This window comes from Belonocnema kinseyi, chromosome 6, assembly GCF_010883055.1.
Source record: "Belonocnema kinseyi isolate 2016_QV_RU_SX_M_011 chromosome 6, B_treatae_v1, whole genome shotgun sequence".
Classification (NCBI taxonomy): Eukaryota; Metazoa; Arthropoda; class Insecta; order Hymenoptera; family Cynipidae; genus Belonocnema; species Belonocnema kinseyi.
This window is the reverse complement of record NC_046662.1, coordinates 35,060,673-35,084,692: the sequence shown is the minus strand read 5'-3', so window position 1 is coordinate 35,084,692 and position 24,020 is coordinate 35,060,673. Positions and strand designations below refer to the sequence as shown.

General features: G+C 28.4%; 2 protein-coding genes across 3 annotated transcripts in view; one reads left to right on the top strand and one right to left on the bottom strand.

The window, feature by feature from the left end:
- LOC117174112 (flocculation protein FLO11) overlaps window positions 1-20,570 on the bottom strand; it is a 117,261-nt gene extending 96,691 nt beyond the window's left edge. For both annotated transcript variants that reach the window (XM_033362881.1, XM_033362883.1), the window contains exon 1: window positions 20,037-20,570. The gene's annotated coding sequence lies outside the window, so the exon portion shown is untranslated. The remainder of the gene's footprint in view (window positions 1-20,036) is intronic.
- Window positions 20,203-24,020, top strand: part of LOC117174113 — a 62,002-nt gene continuing 58,184 nt past the window's right edge. The window contains exon 1 of the mRNA XM_033362884.1: window positions 20,203-20,289. The gene's annotated coding sequence lies outside the window, so the exon portion shown is untranslated. The remainder of the gene's footprint in view (window positions 20,290-24,020) is intronic.

Below are 24,020 nucleotides of genomic sequence, written 5' to 3'. Positions count from 1 at the left end.
CGATTGACCAAGTGTATAGAGCTCCAAGGAGATTATGTTGAAAAATAAAAAAAAATTGTTTTTATACTTCATTCTAAGGACTTATTGAACTACCCTCGTAGGTAACCAAAAGGATCATTCGCCAGTCGAAAGTCAACTGATGATAATAACATGACTTTAAGTAACGCGCTTGGTTGAAAGTCAACTGCTTTATGTACCTGAAATGTACTTTATAGTTAAATTTAAGACAGAAAGATTGTTGACTTTCCGTGAACACGTGCGTGTGAAATGAAACTTATAGGTTAATTTAAGTCAGCTGATTGTTGAAATTCATAAAATTCATGCGCTATCGGTCAGTTATTAGGAACATAAAATGAATAGAGGAGAGTACTAAAATATGAGATACCAACTCGTTTGGCGTGATTGTCGGAATTCTATGTACTGAATTTAAAAGTAATATAGGTCATTTTAAAGAAAATTTAGTTTGGTCATAAGAAGCTCAAATAAAAAATTTTATTAAAAATTTTTTTTATGCTGAAAATACAAAAAATGTAACAAAGTGCTTTTTCCAAAATCGTTAAACTATTCTCATAATATAAGATACCCCAGGAAATAGCTAATAAAATGCAAAATAAAGTATTATTTTTAATGAAAAAGTTGATTCTATGTTTCCGAAGTATAAATTTACTGCTATTTACATATATTTAGTTTTTGCAGTAGTCACAAACACTTTAGTAACCAATTTCCCCCGAGCAGCCACAGTGTTATAAAAACCACAGATATCTCATATTAAGAGAACCACACCATGCAACTATGCATTTACTATACCTGACCTGTACAATGAAAAACTTCAACACTATCGATATTTTCATACTAAATTATTCAATCCCCATCACTCCAGACAAACTTTACTGCTAAATACATATTTATTGAATAATAAATAGGGTTTAAAGAATTCCCTTCCAAGAACTCGACCACCATCGATTTCACAAAAATTTCGCCTATAATCTTTAGAAGCCCAATTAAAAATGGACTATACCACGAAATTACTCTTTCTTTAAGAACTACAACTTAGTGATAGAACCAATAGAGTGGGTCTCTTAGTTTAGCTGATACCCCGCTTTCTCATATTACGAAAATATCTCATATTCGAGTACTCTCCTCTATAAAATTAAAAATTGAATAATTTTAGGAAATAAGTTTTTTGACTGTGAGCATTGAATAAATTATTCATTTATGCCTAATAAATCAAATTGTTTTATCCTCCAAGTTGATGAGATTAGTAGAAAGAAAAAAGAACTTAATGACACCAAACAAGGCACTTATATCCATTTCAAGCTACCAGGTACAGAATGTCAAGCTTCAATCCTTTTTCGTATCTTTTTTTATCACATATGTACCATTATTCTATTTATAATCAAAATCCGTTATAGATCTGAGTACATTTGTCAAAATAGGAAACGTTAACGAAACAACTATCATAAACTCAGTGTTGATCGCTACTATCCAGCGCTATCGACGCCATATTGCCTGCTCTCAGCTGCTCTCTTGGCTCCTCTTCTGAAATCGCCGAAATCCGTTAAGTGTTTGCGCATCGCCGCATCGCATTTCTTAATTTAACTTAATTTAATTTAATGCAAAAATGAAATTCATCTACATTTAAAATTCATTATCTCGTATTACTGTGTATTGTTTATCTCGTTTATATGAGGACAATTTTTTTATTATTCGGAATATAACAGTATTATATTTTATGAAGTTGTTTGCTTTTCCCAGGCGCGTCTGTTGACCTGTTAACGAACCTTCGGTGACATCAATTTCAGGATCAATCAATAGAAACTTATAAAGTTAAAAAAAAAAGGTTATAATGTTTATTCAATGAATATTTTTCATACTTGGAATATAGTACTGCCGTGAATTAAAAAGTTGTTCCTTATATTAGCAGAACACATTGACTGTCCTTTTGATGATATCTCTGATTCTCGATAAGACAGAAACATAAGCTTAAAAAGTACAGTGAACATCGGAGACTGTGCCACTTTTTGGGGCTGGCGATGGTGGGTAACAAACCCGACAAAGTGCCGCTGCGGATGTAAACGCTTTTGTTTGTTCACGCCTGAGTTACCACCGCACGCCCCTCGCAGCTCCCTTTGGGGCCATCCATATACCATGTGGACACTTTAGGGGGGGGGGGGTATGGCAAAATTCCACGCTTGACCACGAGGGGGCCGGGGGGGGGTGCCGGGCTAGGATCCACGTGGACACACATTTCTCTAAATCTGTGGAAAATATACTGAAATTAGATAAGGTATACTCTAGGTATACTCGAACTTTTATATTGTGCTCGCGCACAATATAATTTTTATTTTTATTCTTATTTTAATTATAGTTTTTTTCACGACTTTTTCTTTGAAATTCAAATCATGTTTAAGCTTACGTTTATAAGCTAATCCGAATTTTTTCAGCTAATTCATCGCTCCTTTTGGACTTCTTATAGTCCGGGAGCTCGCGACAATTCTATGGACATCATTTTAGTACTCACTAAAATTTCAGATTCTTTTGTTTTCATAGTCAACAGTTCGAAATTGGTTGACTTACTAACAGCTTTTAGTGCATTTTGCAACAATTTATCGTTAAACTGGTCAAAAATTCGAGTAAAAAACGTAATTTTAGTACTCTCGAAACCCACGGGAATGGTTGTAATGTTAAAAACTAACAATAAGTTTGACTGGCAGCTCCTCAGTGGTGCCAAAGTTGACTGGCAGGCTGTCAAACATGTCAAAAATTCGAGTGAAGAAACTTCATTTTAATACTCTTGACACCCATTGGGGATGATTTTTTAGGTGCAAAGAACTAACAAAAATTTTGACTGGCAGCTCCTGAGTGGTGCCAAACTTGACTAGCAGGCTGTCAAACATATAAAAAAATGACAGGATGACAATTAGAACCTTCATTTTAGTACCCTTCAAACCCATATGGGATGATTGTTTCGGTGCAAACAACTAACAAGAAGTTTGACTGACAGCCCCTGAGTGGTACCAAAGTTTACTGGCAGGCTGTCAAACATGCCAAAAATTCCAGAGAAGAAACGTCTTTTTAATACTCTTGAAACCCATTAGAAATGATTGTTTGAATGCTGAAAACTAACACAAAATTTGACTGGCAGCTTCTCGGTGGTGCTAAAGTTGACTGACAGACTGTCAAGCATATAAAAAATGGCAGGATGAAAATTAGAACAGTCATTTTAGTACTTCTGAAACGTATTGGGGATGATTTTTTAGGTGCTAAAAAGTAAGATCATAATTGATTGGCTGTTCCTCAGTGGTGCCAAATTTGACATTTTAATCAGCAACCGAACGAAAGTTTTATCCTTTTCATTAACTAAAATTTTCATCTATAGGATACTTCTCTAAAACTAATATGTATATAAAAAAAGAAACTACAAAAATCTCACTTTTTAAGTAAATTCACAGCTCGCAACAATGGGTTTCAAGAGTACTAAAATCACTTTTCTTCACTTGAATTTTTGGCATGTTTGACAGTCTGCCAGTCAACTTTGGCACCGTCGAGAAGCTGCCAGTCAAATTTTTTGTTAGTTCTTAGCTTCCGAACAATCATTCCCAATGGGTTTCAACAGTACTGAGATAGCGTTTCTTCACTTGAATTTTTGGCATGTTTGACAGCCTGCCAGTCAACTTTGGCACCACTCAGGAGCAGCCATTCAAACTTCTCGTTAGTTTTTAGCATCGAAACAATCTATTGAAATTGTTGCAAAATACACCAACAGCTGTTAGCCAGTCAACGAATTTCGAACTGTTGACTATGAAAACAAAAGAATATGAAATTTTAGTGAGTACTAAAAGGACGTCCATGGAATTTTCGCGAGCTCCCGGACATTTTGAAGACTAATAATGTCTATATTTTCATAAAATATGTCCACGTGGACCAAGTACAGGGGGGGGGGGGTCCAAATTCTACGGATGTCCACGAGGGGGAATGGTGAAAAATTTTCCACGTGGTATATGGATGGCCCCTTAACTATTACCTGTGGCGCGGCGTCAATTCTCGAAAGGGATATATCCGGGGGCGTTATATCCGAGTTTGAATGTATGGAAAGTGTCCATTTTTTTTTTAGTTAGAGAAAAACTTCTCTCTATGTGGCACCAAATCTATTTGATATAACTATGAGAAAACAGTCTTTATAAAATGAGCACAAATTGCATTCATAGGGAATACAACCATAGTACTTCGCAGTGGTAGTTGGTACGTATTTGTATATACATTGCAAAATCTGACTACACATTTTTTCACTTGTCACCTTTGAAAACATTACTTTGCACTTTAAATCAAAGCAAAAATGTTTGAGGCAGGTCTTTAGATACTATTCTAATTGTCGCATAGCTTTCACGCACTTGCGAGAGCGCAGCGAAAAAGTGATAAAATAGTGAAGACCTCAGACAATGGAAGAGTAATCAGTAAATCAGTGTCTTTTAAAAAAAGTAAAAGTGACTTTAAACTTGTTTTTTTTTTATGCAATTGTTCTCTTTTGACTTTTGCAATAAAAACATTCCTCACTTTCATTTGAATTATGTATAGTTTACTGGCATGAAGTAGGAGTCTCAATCTACTACTTATTGACTGAAACAAAGCGAACCTCTCGCTACATCCGCATACCTGAGGGTAGTTTCAAAAGGTTCTCGTCAAAGGAACTCGACCGTGGCTTTATATTAGGAAACGAGCAACTTTTCTGATGAGTAAAGCCGAGAGTAAACCTCCAGGACTTGTAAAATGAAAAGAAAAGTTTCCGCTAAAGTAATCACAGTTTTTCGAGCTACAAAAAAACAAACATTTTTTTCTGGAGTTGAAAGTACAGAAACTTTTATAGGGATGTTTATGGGTCGTTGTCAGAAAGTTGTGAAACTAAAGATTCTAAAACAATTGCTTGCAAGAGGATACTTTTGTTTCAATAAAAGTTTTTATCGGCCATGAGTCTCAAGTACGCAACGTTTACGAGAAAGGCAAGAAACAAATTTTTTCGAAATGTTTTCGCTGGTAATCGCAGCACTTCGTGCCACAAGCACGATATAAACTTTACATTATTTTAGCGCATGTGGAACTGACCCAAAATCAACTTCTAAAGTTTAGAAAATTCTGTAAAAAGAGACTAATTTGAAAAGTCAAAATTTGTTCCCTGAAAACAGCAGCATTTTGTGTCAAAGAAATCAAAAAAAAGTTATGCCACTAGCGCAGGTAGAACCCACCCTTAATCAGCCCTTAAAGTTTCACAAATTTTATGAAGACAGTAATATAAAGTCATAATTTTTTCACTGGTATTTAGAAAAAAATGCCTGGTCATTTTCTGGTTTTTGCCCGGTTCTCAAACATTTTTCACGGTCAATGAAATTTAAAAATTCGAATTCTAAATGTAAACATTTTTCCATTTGAATTAATAAAAACTGAACTGCAAATCATTCTAAGCAAAAGTGCTGAAAAAGCTTCAAAATTTTATTTCGAAATGTTGAAAAATCGACATTTTGTTTTCCATTTTTTTAAACTTTAAATTACTTTTGAAAGTTTTTCAAAACTTCTAAATATTTTTTTAAATTATTTGAATTCTTCCTAAAAATTTTCAAAAAATCCTGCAAAATTAAAAATATTTTCTTAAAATTTTCCACATTCATTATTGCCTTTTTTTGGAAATGTTTTTAAAAATTCTCTTAAAATTAATTTTTCGTAATAAAGAAATTATTTTCAACTTTCCTACGATTTTTGAGATATTTTTTTATATTTTTTTAAAGCCTTTCACAATTCTAAAAAAACTTCTAATTTTGTTAAGAGAAATCTGCAAAAATCTATATTTTCTATTAAATTAGGTCATTTTTTCAGAACTTCTAAATATCTTTTCAACTTACTCGAATTTTTTTTAGGAATAAAAGGTGTTCAATATTTATTTATACATCAAAATTCAACAATTTTACTTACAAATTAAAACTTTTTAACTGAAACAATTAAAATTGTAACGTTCGAAGTTTTTTTTTGTTTAATTTTCAATATTTGTTTTCTAATTGCTTATTTTAAATTATCAGTAAAGTGTTTCTAAGTATTAAGCAGTTGATCTTTTTCTTAATTAAAAAATTTTTAATTTTCGATTTAAACTATGTCAGAATTTTAATAAATTTGAATATAATAATTAGTTAAGAATAATAAATTTAAAAATAAATAAATAAATAAAAAACAAATTAATCAATTAATAACAAATATTAATATATTATTTTGAAGTTATTTTAAAATTGAAAATAATTTATAAAGTTTCAATCGGGAGTTCACATTTGTTTAACGATACTACGACTTCCGAATTGAAAAGGTTTAATTTTTAACGTTAAAATCTGGAAATTCTGAAATTTTCAACTGATTCCGAATTGCTTTGTAAAATAAATTTTATTATTATTCGCATGTTAATCCTTATTGTACAGTTTAATTTCAAAAATTATTATAATTTATATATTCACAGTTGATCAACCAAAAATGTTTTTTTTATACAAAATTGTCTATTTCAATCGCGTTTAATTGTTTAAATGAAAGATTTTTGAATTAAGCACTGTAAACTTAATGATATCAAAATTTAATCAAACTTAAACAGATTTTTTAATAAAATTTATCAAATTCCCGGTAAAAAATAAATTCAGTATCATTTACCGGTTTATCCCGATCTCATAAAATTCCTGGTAATTTCCCGGTTTCCCGGTCCAGCGGCCACCCTATCTAATGCATATGGAACCCACTATAAAACAACGCTAAAGGTTTAAAAAATTCTGTAACAAGATACTAATAAAAAAAGTTGAAATATTTTCGCTGATAGTAGTAAAATTTTGTGTTGAAAAAATCCAAAAGGTATTATCTTTCTAATGCGTGTAGAACCAACCCTTAATCAACCCCTAGTGTTTCAGAAATTCTATAATAAGACACTAATTTAAAAACTGAAAATGTTTCCGCTAATAATAGCAGAATTTTGTGTCAGAACAATACAAAAAAAGTTTTGTTTCTATAGCGCATTGTGGAGCCCACCTCAAATCAACCCTTATAGTTACAAAAATTCTGTAAAAAGACACAAATTTAATAACTTGAAATGTTTTCGCTTATAATAGCAGAATTTTTTTCAAAACAATCCAAAAAACTTTATCCACTAGTGAATGTAAAACCTATCCTTAATCAACCCTTGAAGTTTAACAAATTTTGTGAACACGAAAATTGAAAATATCAAAATTTGTTCGTTAATAATTATAGAATATTATGCCACAAGCACCCCGAAAAACGTTTAATTACTCTCACGCATGTGGAACCCGCCCTAAAAAACCCTAAAGTTTAAAAAATTCTGACATAAGATAATGATATGAAAAATCGCAATTTTTTATTGAAATTGTCAAAATTTCATGCTAAAAGTGTCCAGAAAAAGTAAACAAAAGATTTGTATCCCTCTAATGAATATGGAACCTAGCCTAAATCAACCCCTAATATTAAAAGGTTGATTTGGGGTGGATACTACATGTGCTCGAGAGATGAAACTTTTTTGAGGTGGTTTTTGGCTTTAATTGATGCCATTATCAGCAAAACCATTTAGAGTTTTAAAAAAAATTGTATTTTTGGGAAGCGTTGCGAACTTTAGAATCATTTCTCAACCTCGAAGTTATTTTCAGTCATTATTAAATTTCCCTATTTTTAGAAAATGAAAACGAAAATTAATTTTTTACATCTACAACATGTTTACCGGTACAAAATTTTGCAACTCATAAAACTTTTTAAAAACATTGAATCTATGAATAGTATAAAATTTTTTCAGTGTCATCCTCCGGTTTCTCGAACTGAGCGCAAATGATATGTGAAAAGCAACCGCCCGAATGTAAATGGCACAGTGAAGATATAATTTGTTTACTCATTTGTAAGGTTAAACTTCCTTTCTTGTTCAGAAAGTTCTGGGGATTTCCAATGGGACTAAGTCAATATTGAATATATAATTTGATCTTTATTTTACCAAATATTTTGTTTGTTTTTTTTTCGTTATATAAGTTTTAGATGTATTTGAAGAATCTTTAAAAATTAAGAAAAGAATGTCGAGTTCAAACTGGGAAATAGTATTATACAAGTCATATTTTATTTATCATTTGTCTATTTTCCATCAAATAATTTATAACAGGTTTTCCTAAATCAATAGAAATAATATTTCTTCATTATTGAAAAAAAAAACTAAAACGCAATTAGGGTTTAAAAAATAATTAGAATCATTACGTTTGTCATATTTGAAATAGTTGCAAGGATCACAATTTGTCTTATTTTTAGATTATCTCCTTTTCAAACTTAAGTTTGAAAAATCCCCTGAAACACCCAAAATCAAGTGTTTGGTCCCCATTTTACCCCTTTTTATCAGATTTCAACTCATTTTTTTAGAATCATAAACAGAAATCCAAGACATTAGAAAACAAGGCGTTTTGAAAAAGACACTTGTAATGATACCAATTTCAAATATTTTATATTATTTTCCACATTGTTATATATTAATATAATAAGGTAATTATCTCCTTTTACTGAAATTACTTTAGGTAGTAATATTAAATTGAAATGCTTCAAATTCCTAATATTTCAAGTAAAAAATTCTATTTAAAGTTAGTAGTTCAACTTTTACCCAGACAGCTTAATTCTTTCGTTTTTTATAGTTATTTATATTCAGGAAACATCCTCTCTTTAGAAAAAATTAAAGAATAAAAGCTACACTATTTTGGCAGAATTAGATATAAAAATTAAATCTCAATACTGTGCAATTTGATCGGAGGTCATGTTAAGGACCTATTTTTAATTATAAATCAAAAACAATTTTATTTGTAACAAAATCGATTATGAATATTAATACATACATAATTTATTATTAATATTAGGTTTCTCAACTAAATATAAGTTTTAGTTTTTACCAAAAAATTTCATTTTTCAAGAAAAGAGTTGTAATTTTTACTAAAAGAGATGAATTTAAAAGAAATATATTTCAGAGAAAAAAAAATGAAGCAAATTGTTCAATTTAAAAACAAAAAAAGTAAGTAAAACAAGAAAAAAGGGCAACCAAATTCCCGAATTTATTAACAAAATAATAGATTTGTTAATATAAAAAATTGTCAGTCAAACAAGAAAAAAATTGTCCAAATTGTTAAATTGTCCATCCAACAATATGAATTTTCATCTTGTAAGTTGAATTTAAATCCAAAAAATAGAAAAATTCCTACTAAAAAAAAGTAAAATTCCTACTGAAGAAAAATGAATTTTCAATCCACTACGACGAATTTTCTACAATAAAGTTAAGTTTCCAACCGCAAAAAATATAAGTTCTCAATTAAAAATGTAATTTTCAACCAAATAGTTGAATTTTCTAGCAAAAATGTTTAGTTTTCATTAAAATAATGAATCTTTAACCAAAGACAAATATATATTTTTTAAATAGTTTAACTTTTAGCTAAGTTCTTGCATTTTTAACAGGAAACGAAATTTTCAAACAAATAGTGGAATTTTCTACCAAAAAAGAGAAATTTTCAATAAAATCCTCAACTAGAACAAATTAGTTTTCAACCTAAAATTATGAATTTTCAACAAAAAAGTTCATTTCAACCAAAAATTTGAATATCATATAAAATATATGAATTTCATAACCAAGAAAATGTGAAATGGAATGTTTTTAATAATAAATTAAATTCCCTTTTAATCCTCCTTTTCGGAAAAAATTCCCCTTTTTCCGAAAATTGAACAGCTAAACCGGTGTTTTACTGGTTGATTAAAATGCGTGTAATTTGAGAGAAAAATTTAATTCAAATTAATCTAAAATACTTGGTCCTGAATACAAAAAACTTTATCTCAGCATGAAAATTGAATCGAGTAATAAATAAATAATATCTATTATGTTTTTATATATAATTGTTATACATTTAGCTTTAGAAGATAAGTAAAAAATACGTAAAAATATTCAGATTAATATTAAACTAGCAAATTCCAATTGGGAAATGTCCCTTGAAGTAGAAAAATCTTACTAAATGATGAAATTAACTTGATTATTTTTATTTTCAGTTATTCTGCCTTTATTGATGCAGTACTAATTAGCTAATTGCGCGAGTGTTGTACAGTAACCAAGGTGCCAATTAAACATTATCAAATCCAGAAACTCGTTTATCGTCTGTCAGATTGGTTGAGCAATTAATCAAAAGTTTTAGTCCTCTGGAAATTAGGGTAACTTTATTGTTTATTTGTATTCAACTGCAGTGCAGTAAAAAAAATGTGCTTCTAAAAATATCTGCTAAAGAGGATTTTACCTTTCGTAATTTTTTCAAGGTATTTCATACCGTATTTCGAAAAAATCTACAAAAAGTCGCATATACTTTTGAAAGATAATGAAAAGAGTTTGCTACAGGCACTGAATAAGTGAAATAAAATTTAAAGTTAAAATAATTTTTTAATAATAGTCTTTCAGGTTGAAGGATTCTAAATCTGGGTTTAGAATGGTTCTTTTTAAACTTCTAAACTTGTTAACCCTGATTCTTTTCAAATGAGAAAAGTTTACAATTTACTTTGATTCTGAACTACAGGAATATTAATTTTTAACATTTTGAATTTAAAATTACTAAACAATTAAGACCTAATACAGTATTTTTCCATGAAAATATAGGGGAAGAATAAAGGAATAAATCCTTTTAAATGAAATTAATATAGATAAAATATTAAATTCCATTTTTTATTAATAGTCATTCAGGTTGAAGGATTCGGAATTTGGGTTAAAAATGCTTCTTTTTAAACTAGCAAACTTGTTAACTTGGATTCCTTTAAAATGAGAACAGTTTATAATTTACTTTAATTCTGAACTACAGGAATATTAATTTTTGACGTGTCGAATTTAAAATTACTAAACAATTAAGACGTAATATAGTAATTTTCCATGAAAATAGGGGAAGAATGAAGTAATAAATCCTTTTAAATTAAATTAATGTACATGCAATATTAAATTCCATATATAAGACGCTTTAAAGCCCTAAGACTTCAAATCAAAAAATTTTTTGCATTTTCAAAAAAGTGGTTGCATTTTCAACCCAAAAGACGAACTTTGAACAAAAGATTTAAGTTTTAAAGTTGAAAAATCGATTTTTTTCTTAATCACTCAAGAGATTAATTTTCAAACAAACAGTTGAATTGAAAAATAAGTAGTTTCTAACAAAAAATTTGCATTTACAGTGAAATAGCTTAGAACTTTCAAGCAAGCGAGACAGATTTTTAACAAAGTAATTGAATATTAAGCCAAATAAATGATTTTTCTACCTATAAAGATGGATTTTCAATCAAATATTTGCCCAAATTTAAACAAAATAAAAATATCAAATACTTTCAAACAGGAAAGATTATGGTTAAACAAAATAGTTGAATTTTCAACAAAAAAAGGCGACTTTTCAAGCAGATTGTTGAATTGTCAGCAAGCAACTTAATTTTAAATCAAGAAGGATAAATTTTCAATCAAAAAGATTACTTTTCTACCATAAAAGATGAACTTTCAGTCCAAAATATTGAATTTGCAATCGATGAGGACGAATTTTCTATCCACAAAGACGAATATTCAACAAAATAGTTCAATTTTCGATAAGAAAATATGCCTTTTTAACAAAATATTTGAATTTTAAACAAAAAAGACCATTTTAAACTAAGAAAGATGAATTTTTAACTAAATGGTTGAAATAAAAAAAAATAATTAATTTTCAACCAGATAGTTAAACTTTTATTTTTAAAAAGAGATACATTTTAAACTAAATGGTTGTTTTATGAACTATTTGATTTTTTAAAGCAAAAAGACGAAGTTCTTACAAGGCTTTTGAATTTTTCCACCCAAAAAGATGAATTTTCAATCCCAAACGACGAATGTTTAAGAAGAATTTTAAAATATTGACGAAAAACAAATATTTTTGAACAAGATAATTGAATTTTCAAGACAAAAAAACAAATTCGTTAAAATAAAGTTAAATCATGAGCCTGAAAATTTGAATGTTGAACAAATAGATCGTTTTCAACCAAGAAAGACGAATTTTTAACCAAATATGTGGTATTTCAACATAACAGTTCAATTTCCAGTGAAATAGTCAAATTTTTAACCATGAGCAATAAAATTTAAACAAAAAATAGTTGAATTTCCTTATCACGTTCCCTATTTACTTTGCATTTAGGCGAAAAAACGAGACAAAGTGAAAGTTTCTTGAAAACAGAGGGAAAAGAGAAATTTAAAAAAATAAGGAAATATGGTAAAGAGTGTGAAGACTTAAAAAGACTTAAAATGTCCAATTGTAAATCCTTGAAATTTGAAAAAATTAAAACTTTCAATACAGATTCACGAAATTAAAAAGTGTTCAATTTCCATCGATGTTAATTAAACATTTGTAAGTGTAATTCTTTATTGGAAAATTAATGTACTTGAAGTTACGGACGTTCATTTGAACGAAATTAAAAAAAATTATTTTTCAATTTTTTTTTCCTTAAATCAATTAGAACATCATCCATTATTCAGACCTGCCTAATGCAAGTTTGATTGTCGATATTTTAAAATATGAAAACGTCAAAAATTCTCTTTTTTTACCTCACTATTTATAGAGGGAGTGAGAAAGTTCGAAAACACCCCTAAAAACCACCCCTACTATGCCCGCACCTGAAAGGTTAAAAATGACAAGTTTGATTGTCGATATTTGAAAATATAAAAACGTCAAAAATTATCTTTTTTTACCTCACTAATTATGGAGTGAGTGAGAAAGTTCGGCAAGGACCCTAAAAATCACCTATATTCACCTATAATCACCTGAACCATCTATTATTAGTGAGGTAAAAATAGAGAATTCTTGACGTTTTTATATTTTCAAATATCGACAATCAAACTTGTAATTTTTAACATTTTAGATGTGGGTTCATTAGGGGTGGTTTTTAGGGGTCCTGTCGAACATTCTCACCCACTCTATAAGTAGCGAGATAAAACAAGTGAATTTTCGACGTTTTTATATTTTTAAATATCAAAATCAAACTTGTCATTTTTAACATTTTAGGCGTGTGTATATTAAGGGTGGTTTTTAGGGGTCTTGCCGAACTTTCTCACCCACTCTATAATTAGTGAGATAGAAAAAGAGAATTTGTGACGTTTTTATATTTTCAAATATGGACAATCAAAATCGTTTTTGGCATGTTTGAATAATGGGTTATTTGTAAGGGTATTTAACCCCTCAAAAAATAAAAATTTTGAAATCTTCTTTTGATGGAATATTATTTTTTGTCATCCTGAATGATTTAGGCAAAACAAAATTCGGGGAAAAAATCTTTAATTTCGTTCATATGAACGTTCGTAACTTCAAGTACATGTAAAATTATTCAATTTTTATTGTGCTTAATTAAAATATTACATTTTTTTCTAGTTTTCAAATTCAATTTCAAAAGTTTCATTGCGATTGAAATCGAAACAGGCTATATAGAACTTCTGAGAAAAGAGGAAAAAATGTCTTAGTCACATTTTTCGAGAAAGTCACATTTTTGAAAAAAATTGTAAAGTCGCACGATAATAATATTAATAATTGGTAAAAGACTACTAATTCACGGTGAAATTTAACTAATTTTGCTATAGCACTTTAAATAAGCCCACCAGCAAATTTTCGGTTACATTTTTAGTGTAATTTCAAGAAAAATTGTTGTGACAGTTTTAATTATTAATTATAAGTGAACCTGATAATTCAAAAATTAGTTGCACAAAATATGGTATCTGTGTTCCCTAGAATATCAAGTAGTATTCATTAATTAGCTAAATATGCATCAGGGGGTACAGCTTTATGATGCTAATTGGAATATCATACTGATGCTTAATTACCGTCACGTAAAGGGTAGCTTTTTCTCCATTTCTGGAGAAATTATTCAAGTATGAATTGATTTATTCAACCACTTCGATATACATATCAAAAGTGGAGCCACTCATTCCAGTTATGAAAAATATGATTCAAATTTGTATATATTTTATTTTTCTTGCTCGCTTTGAATTTCATCAATTTGAGCCAAAGCGATTGAATATTCATTGTTTCAAATAACACTTTCAGGTTTTTTTTATCAAACGAATTTTTACATTATTAAAATTATTATTATTTTTATTATTATTCATAAAGAGAAGGTATTGTATTTTTTTAAATAAAAGTGAATTTAGCAATTCCTGGTGGATAAACATCATAAGCTAGGAACTGATGAAAAGAAGCACTTCCTTCCTTTTCATAATAGCTGGTGAAAGTAAATAACAAATGAAATAAGCTAGGTAACGCAGTTATTATCAGTAATAACTCAGATTAGTTAAATCAAGTCCTAAAATTACAATAATTTCAAACTCCACATTTTCATTTAATTTTCCGCCACGTCTGTACAAACGCATTTATTATAGATTACAAAGAATTTCTGAGAACACAAACATTTCAGTTGTAGAATTGCAAAATATTAATTTTAATAAGATAAACATTTCGTTAAATAATAATATTTAATAATAAACATCACGGTATTAAAGTATTGTGTAATGACGGGAATCGTTTTCAAATTCAGAAATAATGTTCTTGTAACTTTGATGTCTACTCTTAAGTTAAAAAGTTTATTAGAACTAAATTACTTTGGATTTTAGAACATTTTTTTCGTTTTTATATCGTAATTTAAAAGGAAAAAACTTCAGATAAATTGTTAGAGCTAAACCTTTTAGCCTGTTGCAAAAGAGGATTTTACGTTGGCATATAACCATTTTAGAAATGAATGAGACCTTTTGCGGTGGGAAAAATTGCCTTTTAATGAGAATCAATTAGCGTTCTTTTTATAATATACTTTAGAATTGTATGTTTATAATAGGTTAAGCAGCTAATTTTCTCTTTTCAGAAAATTTTAATTTCGTTTAGTTAATTAATTTCAGGGAATTTCTATAAGTGGGACTTTAAATAACTATCAAGGATAATAAATTCAAAGTTTTAAAATCTTAATTTGAAATTATTTTAATTCGTTTCTAAACGATTTTATTTCATAAATGTTACAAGATTAATATTCCGGTATTGGAAGATTAACCCTCCGGATGATTATATTTTTGGTTGAAAATTCAACTGTTTTAGTAGAAATCTAAATTTTGGTTGAGAATCTATACTTTCGTGTTGAAAATTCACCAGAAATCGTTCTTGGTTAAAAATTGAACCATTTTTTTCAAAATTTGTATTTGTGTTTAAAAGCTAATCTTCCTGATTAGAAGTTCAATATTTTTTGATAAAGATGCAACTGTTTGGATATAAATTAATCTTTGTTGGCTGAGAATTCAACTTTTTTTAAATTCTCTTTTTTGTTGAATTCAACTGTTTTTTTATTTAAAATTAAAATCTTTTTGGTGTAAAAATTGAACAAATTGGTAAAAGTTGAAACATTTTATCAAAAAATTATTCTTTTTTTGAAGATTCATCATTTTAGTTGAAAAATCATCTCTTTGTTGAAAAATCGTTTTTTATTTTAGTTTAGAAATTCATTTTTTTGCTTGAAGATGAGGTTCAACGTTCTTCTTTAGATGACAATGTAAATATTCTATTTTCTTTTCTAGTTCAAACTTCGTCTTTTTTGTCAGAAAACTAATCTTCTTGGTTTGAAATGTCTTCTTTCTTGTTTAAAAATGTAACATTTCAAGGAAAATTAATTTTTTTGGTAAAATGGATATAGATGAATGAAAAGTCAATTTTTTTATATACAAAATTCGTCTTTTGGCTTAAAAGCTAACAATTTGGATAAACTTTTTTATTTCATGACTGTAAAATCCTTTTTTTGGTCAAAGTTCGTCTTTTTAGTCAGAAAATTGATCTATTGGGTAGCGGATTAGATCATTTTGTTAAAAATTTAATTATTTTATTATTTAATTTTGGTTGCAAAGGCAAACTATTTCATCTTTTTTGGTAGAAAATTAGTCTTCTTAGTTAAAAATTAGACTTTTTGGGTTTAAAAATTAGTTTGTTTGTTATAAATTTAATCTGTTTTATTATACATTTTTTGTTGCGAACTCATCTTTCTGAGTTGCAAATTAAACTATTTCGTTGAAATTTTAATTATGTTGTTGAAATTTCAATTATATTTTTGACAATTAAAGTGGTTGAAATTTTAACTACATATTTTAATTTAAAAATTCAAGTTGAAATATCATAATATTACATTTTTGGTTACAAATTCATATTGAAATTTAATCTTATCTGTTTGAAAATACGTCTTTTGGAAAGAATTCATCTTTGACACTTGAAAAGTCAACTATTTTGTTAAAAATTTAATTATTTGGTTGAAAAGTAATCTTTTTTTGTAGAAGATTTATGTGTTTTGTTGAAAATTCGACCTATTGGATTGGAACTCAACCTTTTACTTATAGTTATTGTTTTATTCCGTTCATAAACGATTCTATGTTGAAATTTTTACATGAATTAAATGCTTGTCTTGTAATATTGATGGCCAGGAAAAATGAAAAATTGGTCAGGGAAACATCAGGGAAGTTTGAAAATGAAGGTTTTCGGTTATGCTGGTGAAAACAATTTCCTAGTAATTTTGGACAGCTTTCCCGATTTTGGAATAAAGAATATAGCTGAATATGGCACCGACACATAATCGATTTTTAAAGGCCAGTATTTATCTTGTAGAGTGATTCACATGATGTAAAGTTCACTTTTAAACCTAAATCTTGATTTAATTTTCTATTTTAAAAGTTCACTAATGACATTATAAATTTATGCTGAATTTCTGATTCAATGGCCTAATGACTCAATCTTCTACTGATGCACCAATATACTATTTCAATGATATAAGAAACCAACAACAATGATTATTCAATAAGCAACTCGATGCATCTTCTCAAAATTCATAAACATTTTTTCTCCACCGTCAGAATCTCCCCAACATGTTTCATGAACCAACAATTGAAGCAGTGACTCATCTTCGCCAATGGACAAGACCTCTTGACCTCCAGAGTCTGAGAACTAGTGAATGAAATTTGCTTTCGAAAGAAAAGCTGTAATTGACTATCCAGAAATGGTATCAGCTATAAGAGAAGCATACTACTGAATAAGACATTCTGTATCCAGGATGTCCCAGATTTTCCATAAAAATTCTTCAATGCATTGTGGTTGTGAATGTGTTGTCACTTCGGACACTTTGAAAGATTATTTTTTTGATGATGCCAATTTTAAATAATTCCTGAATCATTTTCTAATTTTTTAGATTTAAGCTACATCGTCAACAGCGAAAAAAAGACAATGGATTAATTGAAAACATCTTTATTGAGGTTTATAATATAAAATATTTAATAATATTTAACATAGAGGTTTCATTAGGCCAAAATTATCTGAAAATAGAGGAAATACGGAAAATTTTCTTGAAAATAGAGGGATAAATTCATTTAAATAAAATAAATTTAAGCACTAATATTAAATTCAATTTGAAACGAGATGAATTTTCAACTAAAATGATGAATCTTTAAAAAAATTAATAACGTAGTTGAAATTTTGACCTTGAAAATTATTTTTCAATTAGAAAAGATGAATTTTCAACAAAAAATGTAATAGTTAATTTTTCAACCAAATACTATTTTAATTATATATCACTAACAGTTGATTTAAAAAAATAAGATGAATTTTCTAAAAAATATTGAAATTTTCAAACCGAAAATATCTATTGTTAACAAATAAAGTTAATTTTACATCAAAATATTTGAATTTTCCTCCAAAGAGATAAATTTTCTACATAACAGTTTAATTTTTAACCTGACAATATAATTTTTCGAAAAGAATGCTCATTTTTAAATCAAATAGTTGAATTTTCTACCAAAATAGTTGAACTTTCAATCAAAAAAGAAGGATTTTTAACAAAACAGTTGTACTTTCAATCAAAAACGATCAATTTTTAACGCAATTGCTGAAGTTTTAACAAAGTAATTAAATTTCAAACAAACTAAAACATTTATTTAATTCTTAACCATATATTCGAATTATGTAAAAAACAAAGTCATTTCCAACCAACTAAAGTGAATTTAAAAAAAAGAAAAGTTAAGCCATTAAGTTACTTTAACACCAAATATTTGAATTTTCATTCAAAAGTTTTATTATCTACAAAATTATTAAATTATCTATCCAAATAGATGAATTTTCTAAAAAAGAATTTAATTTTCAACCAGAAGGGATGAATTTTCAACAAAAAAAGTTCATTTGCAACCAAATATTTGAATTTTCGAACCGAAGGACGAGTTAAAAAAACGTTGAATTTTTATGAAAAACATCAATAACTCTTCATAAAATAGTTGAATATTTAACAAAATAGTGAAATTGTAAACAAAACGATCATTTTTAAACAATAACCAATAATTTTCAATGAAAAATGTATTATTTCATATTTAAATCAATAAATATTTTAATTGAAAATAAAGTTGAATTAAGCCATAAAACCCGAATTTTCAACAAAAGAGTTAAATTTTCAACCCGTTAAGATTTTCCAGTGAAAAAGGAAATAAAATGGTCAAACATGTCGAATTTTCATGCCAAAGGGATGCACTTTTTTCAAAATAGTTTCATCTTTAAAAAAAATTAATTTTTAACCAAATAGCTTAATTTTTACCGAAATACTTGATTCTCATTCAAAAATACGAATTTTCAACATATCATTCGAATTAGTATGATGTTAGTGTTAAAATAACAGTTACATATTGAAACAAAGAAATTAACTTTCCAATACAATGATGAATCTTTAACCAAGAAAATTAATTTTTAACGATCAAGTTCAACTTTTAAACAAGTAGTTGAATTTCCAACCCTAAAACACGAATTTTCAACAAAGTAGTTGCATTTTCAACCAAAGAAGATTGATTTTCAGGCAGTCTAATTTTTATCAAAAAACATTCAATTTATACTAAAATAGATCACTTTTAATACCAAGAAGGTGAATTTTCAAAAAAAGAATGGATTTTTCAATGAAGAAAGTTTTCTGTTTATTTTCTACAAAAAGCTAATTTTCTTTTAAAAAATAGTTAAATCCTCAACGAAACAGTTGCATTTCAATCCAAAAAAGATGAATTATTGAACCAAAAAGACGAATGTTCAAAACAAAATAAAAAAATAATTTTAACCAAGAACGATTTCAGTTGAATTTCCAACCAAATAATAAAATGTTTAACAAAAGTATAATCGTCAGGAGGAAGAAACTGCAAAAAAGGGGATTAAAAATGGAAATAAAAGGCAGATAAATTACTAATAATAATAATAATAATAAATCAGGGTGTCTGCACAATTTAAATTTAAAAATTCCCTAACTTTTCCTTGACCAAATTTTTATATTCCCAGATCAATAATATTAAAAAACCAAAACTTTAATCTTGTAACATTTTTAACATAGAATGATTTATAAACAGAATAAAATAATTTCGAATCAAAAATTTTAAATGCCAAATTTGTCATCCTGGGAAATCGACAGAAATTCCCTGACTTTTGTAAGATTTTTTCCAAATATCTGACTTTTCGCTGGCCAATAAAATTTAATGACTGTTCCCTTATTTCCAAGTTGTTCCTGACCTACAGCCACCCTATATATGACATAACAATTTTTTATGATAATTGAATTTCTCTTTTCGTCCCCTGTTTTATTAAACCGGTTTTCTAAACTCTTTACTTAATTTTTGAAAGATCTGAAGATTATCATTTCAAATAGAAGAAACAATAATGTTTTCTTCAAATTTAAGTCGCTATAAGATGTTTAAAAAAGAATTCTTTAACTGAAAATTTATATATTTTTTTGCATTTTATACTACAGTGTAAAGGCGTTTATCAAATTCACGTCGCATAAAATTTTCAAAGAATGTTTGAATAATTATTTGATTACAATGTTTTTAATTATTTTGTATTTTTACTACCGAAACATTTGAAACAATTTAATTGCTTTAAATCAACCTGATCCTACAGCCACCAAAGAACATTAACAATCTCAAAGAAATTTTAAAAAAAACTTACTACGAGCAGATCGAAACGTTCTGACTGCAGTTGCCGGACCCTGTCCGCATAATTGTGGGTCAGTTTTTTTCTCAAGTTCTAGCCGGTTCCGATTGCTTTTTTGCACTCCTTATATGTGGAACTATACACCGGTCACCTATATCTTCTTTTGTTTGTTTGCAGAAACACCTGCATCAGCTGTCTTGCGTTTGCACTACACCCTCGGGGCACAACACTCGTTACCCATGACGACGCGTTTCTTCAAACACTGCAAGTAAGTGCATACGAGTAAAAAAATATTAAATTCAACAAAATTTGAGTCGCGTGTGAGTATAAAACAAAATTATAACGAGTGATCTCACACGTATCCGTGTATATCCACTGACCGACACTAGGACAACACGTAGCGCGCTGACTCGACTGACAAACTGGTCAGTTTGTAAAGAAACCTCTTGCTGCCTTTCCCAAGAGCGGAACCAACCGGCACATTTACTATATATTTCTATAAGATACCTATACCTTATAAAATGTCCCGCCGACGCGAGACCGATGTGAACGCTTCCACGTTTAACGCTAAACTGACGCAGACCGAGCGGACCAGGTTTCGCGGCTACATCTCTCACCGAAGAAGCGCACGTTGTGGAGTAGGGCAGAGGAACCAAATGTGGATCAGGTTTTCAAAACAAATTTGTTTCAAAATTATTAATAAAAGAGCGTCTACATTAGGGTGGTCCGAAGTCTTTTTTTTAGAATTTTCATAAATATCGCCTCGCGCTCAGTAATACATATATTGGTCTCGCGCTACGCGCTCGGTCATTATACTTCTCCCACATTTGAGTAAAGACCTTTTAAAATCAATAGCAAAATCATCGACAGTAGTAATTTCGTGACTGTGAATTCTCTTTGGTTAAAGCTCCTTCGGATTTGAGAAACACATTCTAATCACGTATTTAGAGCTTCGCTCCCAATTTTATACAAACTGCGAACTTTTCTACATTATTTCCAACTCTTATTACATCAAATTTATAGTTATTCCTTTACCTCGGCCTGCGCCTGCTTATTCAGATTTTTTAAAATAAAATACAAATTTTATTTATCATGATTACTTTAATATTTGTTTCTTATTTTGCATCAAATTTTATTCTCAGCTACCCCAAAAAATTTGTCATTTCCAAAAATGTATATTATTACAATTTATAATATGCATTGTAATTGAAACATGCGTATTTTCATTATCTTTTTTATGATTGAAAAAAAGTTCTAAGCAAATTTTCAGATACGCATAATTTAGTCGACAAATTTGGTTAAATAAAATGTTATTGTAGCTTGTGTCGTTTTTGCAAAAATTCGATTTTTAAAAATATATTTTTATAACAAGAGTTTATGAAAAATTTTTAGATCTTTTTTCATTGAACAACTTTTGTCTGTTTATTTTTTTCCTCCTTGCCTGGTTTTTCCACAATTTTAATTTTTTTATTTTTAATATTATATTTTACGATTAAAACGAAAACTACGTGTCCTATCAAAAAAATATATTATGTCAAATTTGTAGTTCTTTGTGTGGATGAACAACTATTGTCTATTCATTTTTTTATAGCTTGTGTCGCTTGTCAAAAAATTTAATGTTTTAATTTTTACATAAATGTTTTACAATTAAAACCAAAACTACGCGTTACATCAAAGAATGATTGATAAAAAATTTGCAGCTCCTTTTTGCGTGAACAAATTTAGTCAAATTATTTTTTTCCGTAGCTTGTGTTGTTTGTCCAAAGGTGTTATTTTTTTATTTTTAATGTTTTTCACGAATAAAACAAAAACTACATGTTGTATCAAAAAGTGGTTGATAAAAAATTTGTAGATCTTTTTTGGATGCACAATTTTTGTATTTTTATCTTTTTTTGTCAGTTATATAGTTAGAGCGCAAAATGATATTTTTCATTATTTATTTGTACGATCAAATCTCTTTTGGCTTAAAATTTTCATTTTTTTTTAATGGAATTTTGCAAATGATACAACTCTGATGTTTCTCTTTTTATTTAAAAAGTTTATAAATATAAATTGTTCGAAAATCCGAGTGCTACGAATAGCCATACATAGAATTTTGAATTCTTAAAAAAGGGATCACAACATTTTTGAAAATGCTCAAACTTTTTGAATTTTTATCCAGAATAGATGGTTAACGCACTCGTTCTTTCGTTTTGCTCTCTAAAACTGTGTACCAATTGCTAATTTATCCGATTAGTCTCTCAAAAGTTATCCAGTATACAAACGTCAAAGACAGTTTAAACAAGGTAAAATTCATATCAAAGACGACGTTTTTAGAACTTTTTTTGTATGTTCATCCCTTCGTATAGAAACACTAAAAAAATATTATGCATAAGGATCATCGATAGTAGTCACAGAATTTATAAAGAGAGGAGTGAAAGAAATATAACGCGCTTTGGTCCTAACTCCTAAGCAATTCTAGAAAATAAATGCAGGACTGAATCCGAAATCTAATTCAGTAAGAAATTTGTGTGGAATTATTTGGCATTTTCTTAGAATTGTATTTATATATGGAATTTGTTTAGAGCTATTTAGAATTTTTTGAGTTGTGCGGAGTTATATGCTACCTGTGTAGAGTTTTAAGGAGTTTGTGTACTTTTTATTAATTTATTTGGAATCTGCGTGGAGTTGTATGAAGTCTGTGTAGAGTTATTTGGAATTGGTTTTTGAGTTATGTGGAATCTGCGCGACATTGTAGTGAATTCTTGTAGAGTCATTTGGAATTTTTATGAAGCTATGTTTAATTTATTTATAGTTACGTGGAAGTCGTGCTTGGCTTCTTAGAATCTGCATAAAATGAATTGGAGCTTATATGGACTGTGGAGTTATTTGGAGTTTTCTCTGAGTTATGTGGAATATGCGTGAAGCTTTAAGGAGCTTTTGTTGGGCTATTGAGTATTTGTGTGGCGTTATATTGAATTTTTTTTTAGTTATGAGGAATTTGTGTATACTTATTTAAAGTTATTTGAAATCTGACGCATGGAGTTGTATGGCATTTTTAAAGAGATATTTGGAATTTTTTAGAGTTATATGAATCATGTGGAACCTTCATAGAGATTTAAGGATTTTGTGTAGAATTATTTGGAATTTTAGTGGATTTATGTTGAATTTAAATGTAGTTATGTGAAATTTGTGTGTGAGTTATTTGGAAGACGCCTGAAGTTGTATAGAGTTAAAAGTTAACCAATTCTGACAAATTTAATAAAGAATTTGGATATTCAAATTTCATGGGATTTGAAAATTCTTTTTGGATTGCAACTAAAAATCAATTTTTCAAAATATTTTTAAATTTCTCCTGAGACATGAGAAGTCTGAATAAGAGTAAAGAAGTTTTAATTTAAAAAATGATGCTTTTCGTGAAAAATACAGATTTAGTGTGACGATATCGCACTGTAACAGACGGTTTTTCGTTGAGAGGTATATAAAGGAAGAAAGGTATTTTAAAAAATATCGTTTCTGGTCGCAAGGCAAAAAGTAAAATAAAAACCTTATAAAAGTAACTTTTTGTAAAAAATGAAGATTTAAGATTTTAGGCTGGAATTTGGTTGGTACTTTGGTGCTGAAAAAATTGATAAATAGTTTTGTTTAAGGGTCTTTTCTTTGAAGAAGTATTTTATTATTTTACTGTGTTCACAAACTTTTAGGGATAGGAATATGTTTATTAAGAAAATTCATTTGATCTTTAGGAATTTTTAATAAAAATGAAGTTCTTTTTCAATAATAAATCTATTATTGTTCAATATAATGGCAACTTTCAACAAAATACTTCAATTCTCAACCAAACCAGACAGATTAATTTTTTTGTTTAAATTATCCTTTTTTATTTATTATTTAAAACTTTTTCGTTTCATAATTCATATACTGGGTTAAAAGTTTTATTATTTTCTTAAAATTTTATTTTTTGCTGGAGATTCATAATGTTACTTGAAAATTCATATCTTTGCTTGAAAATTTAACTAA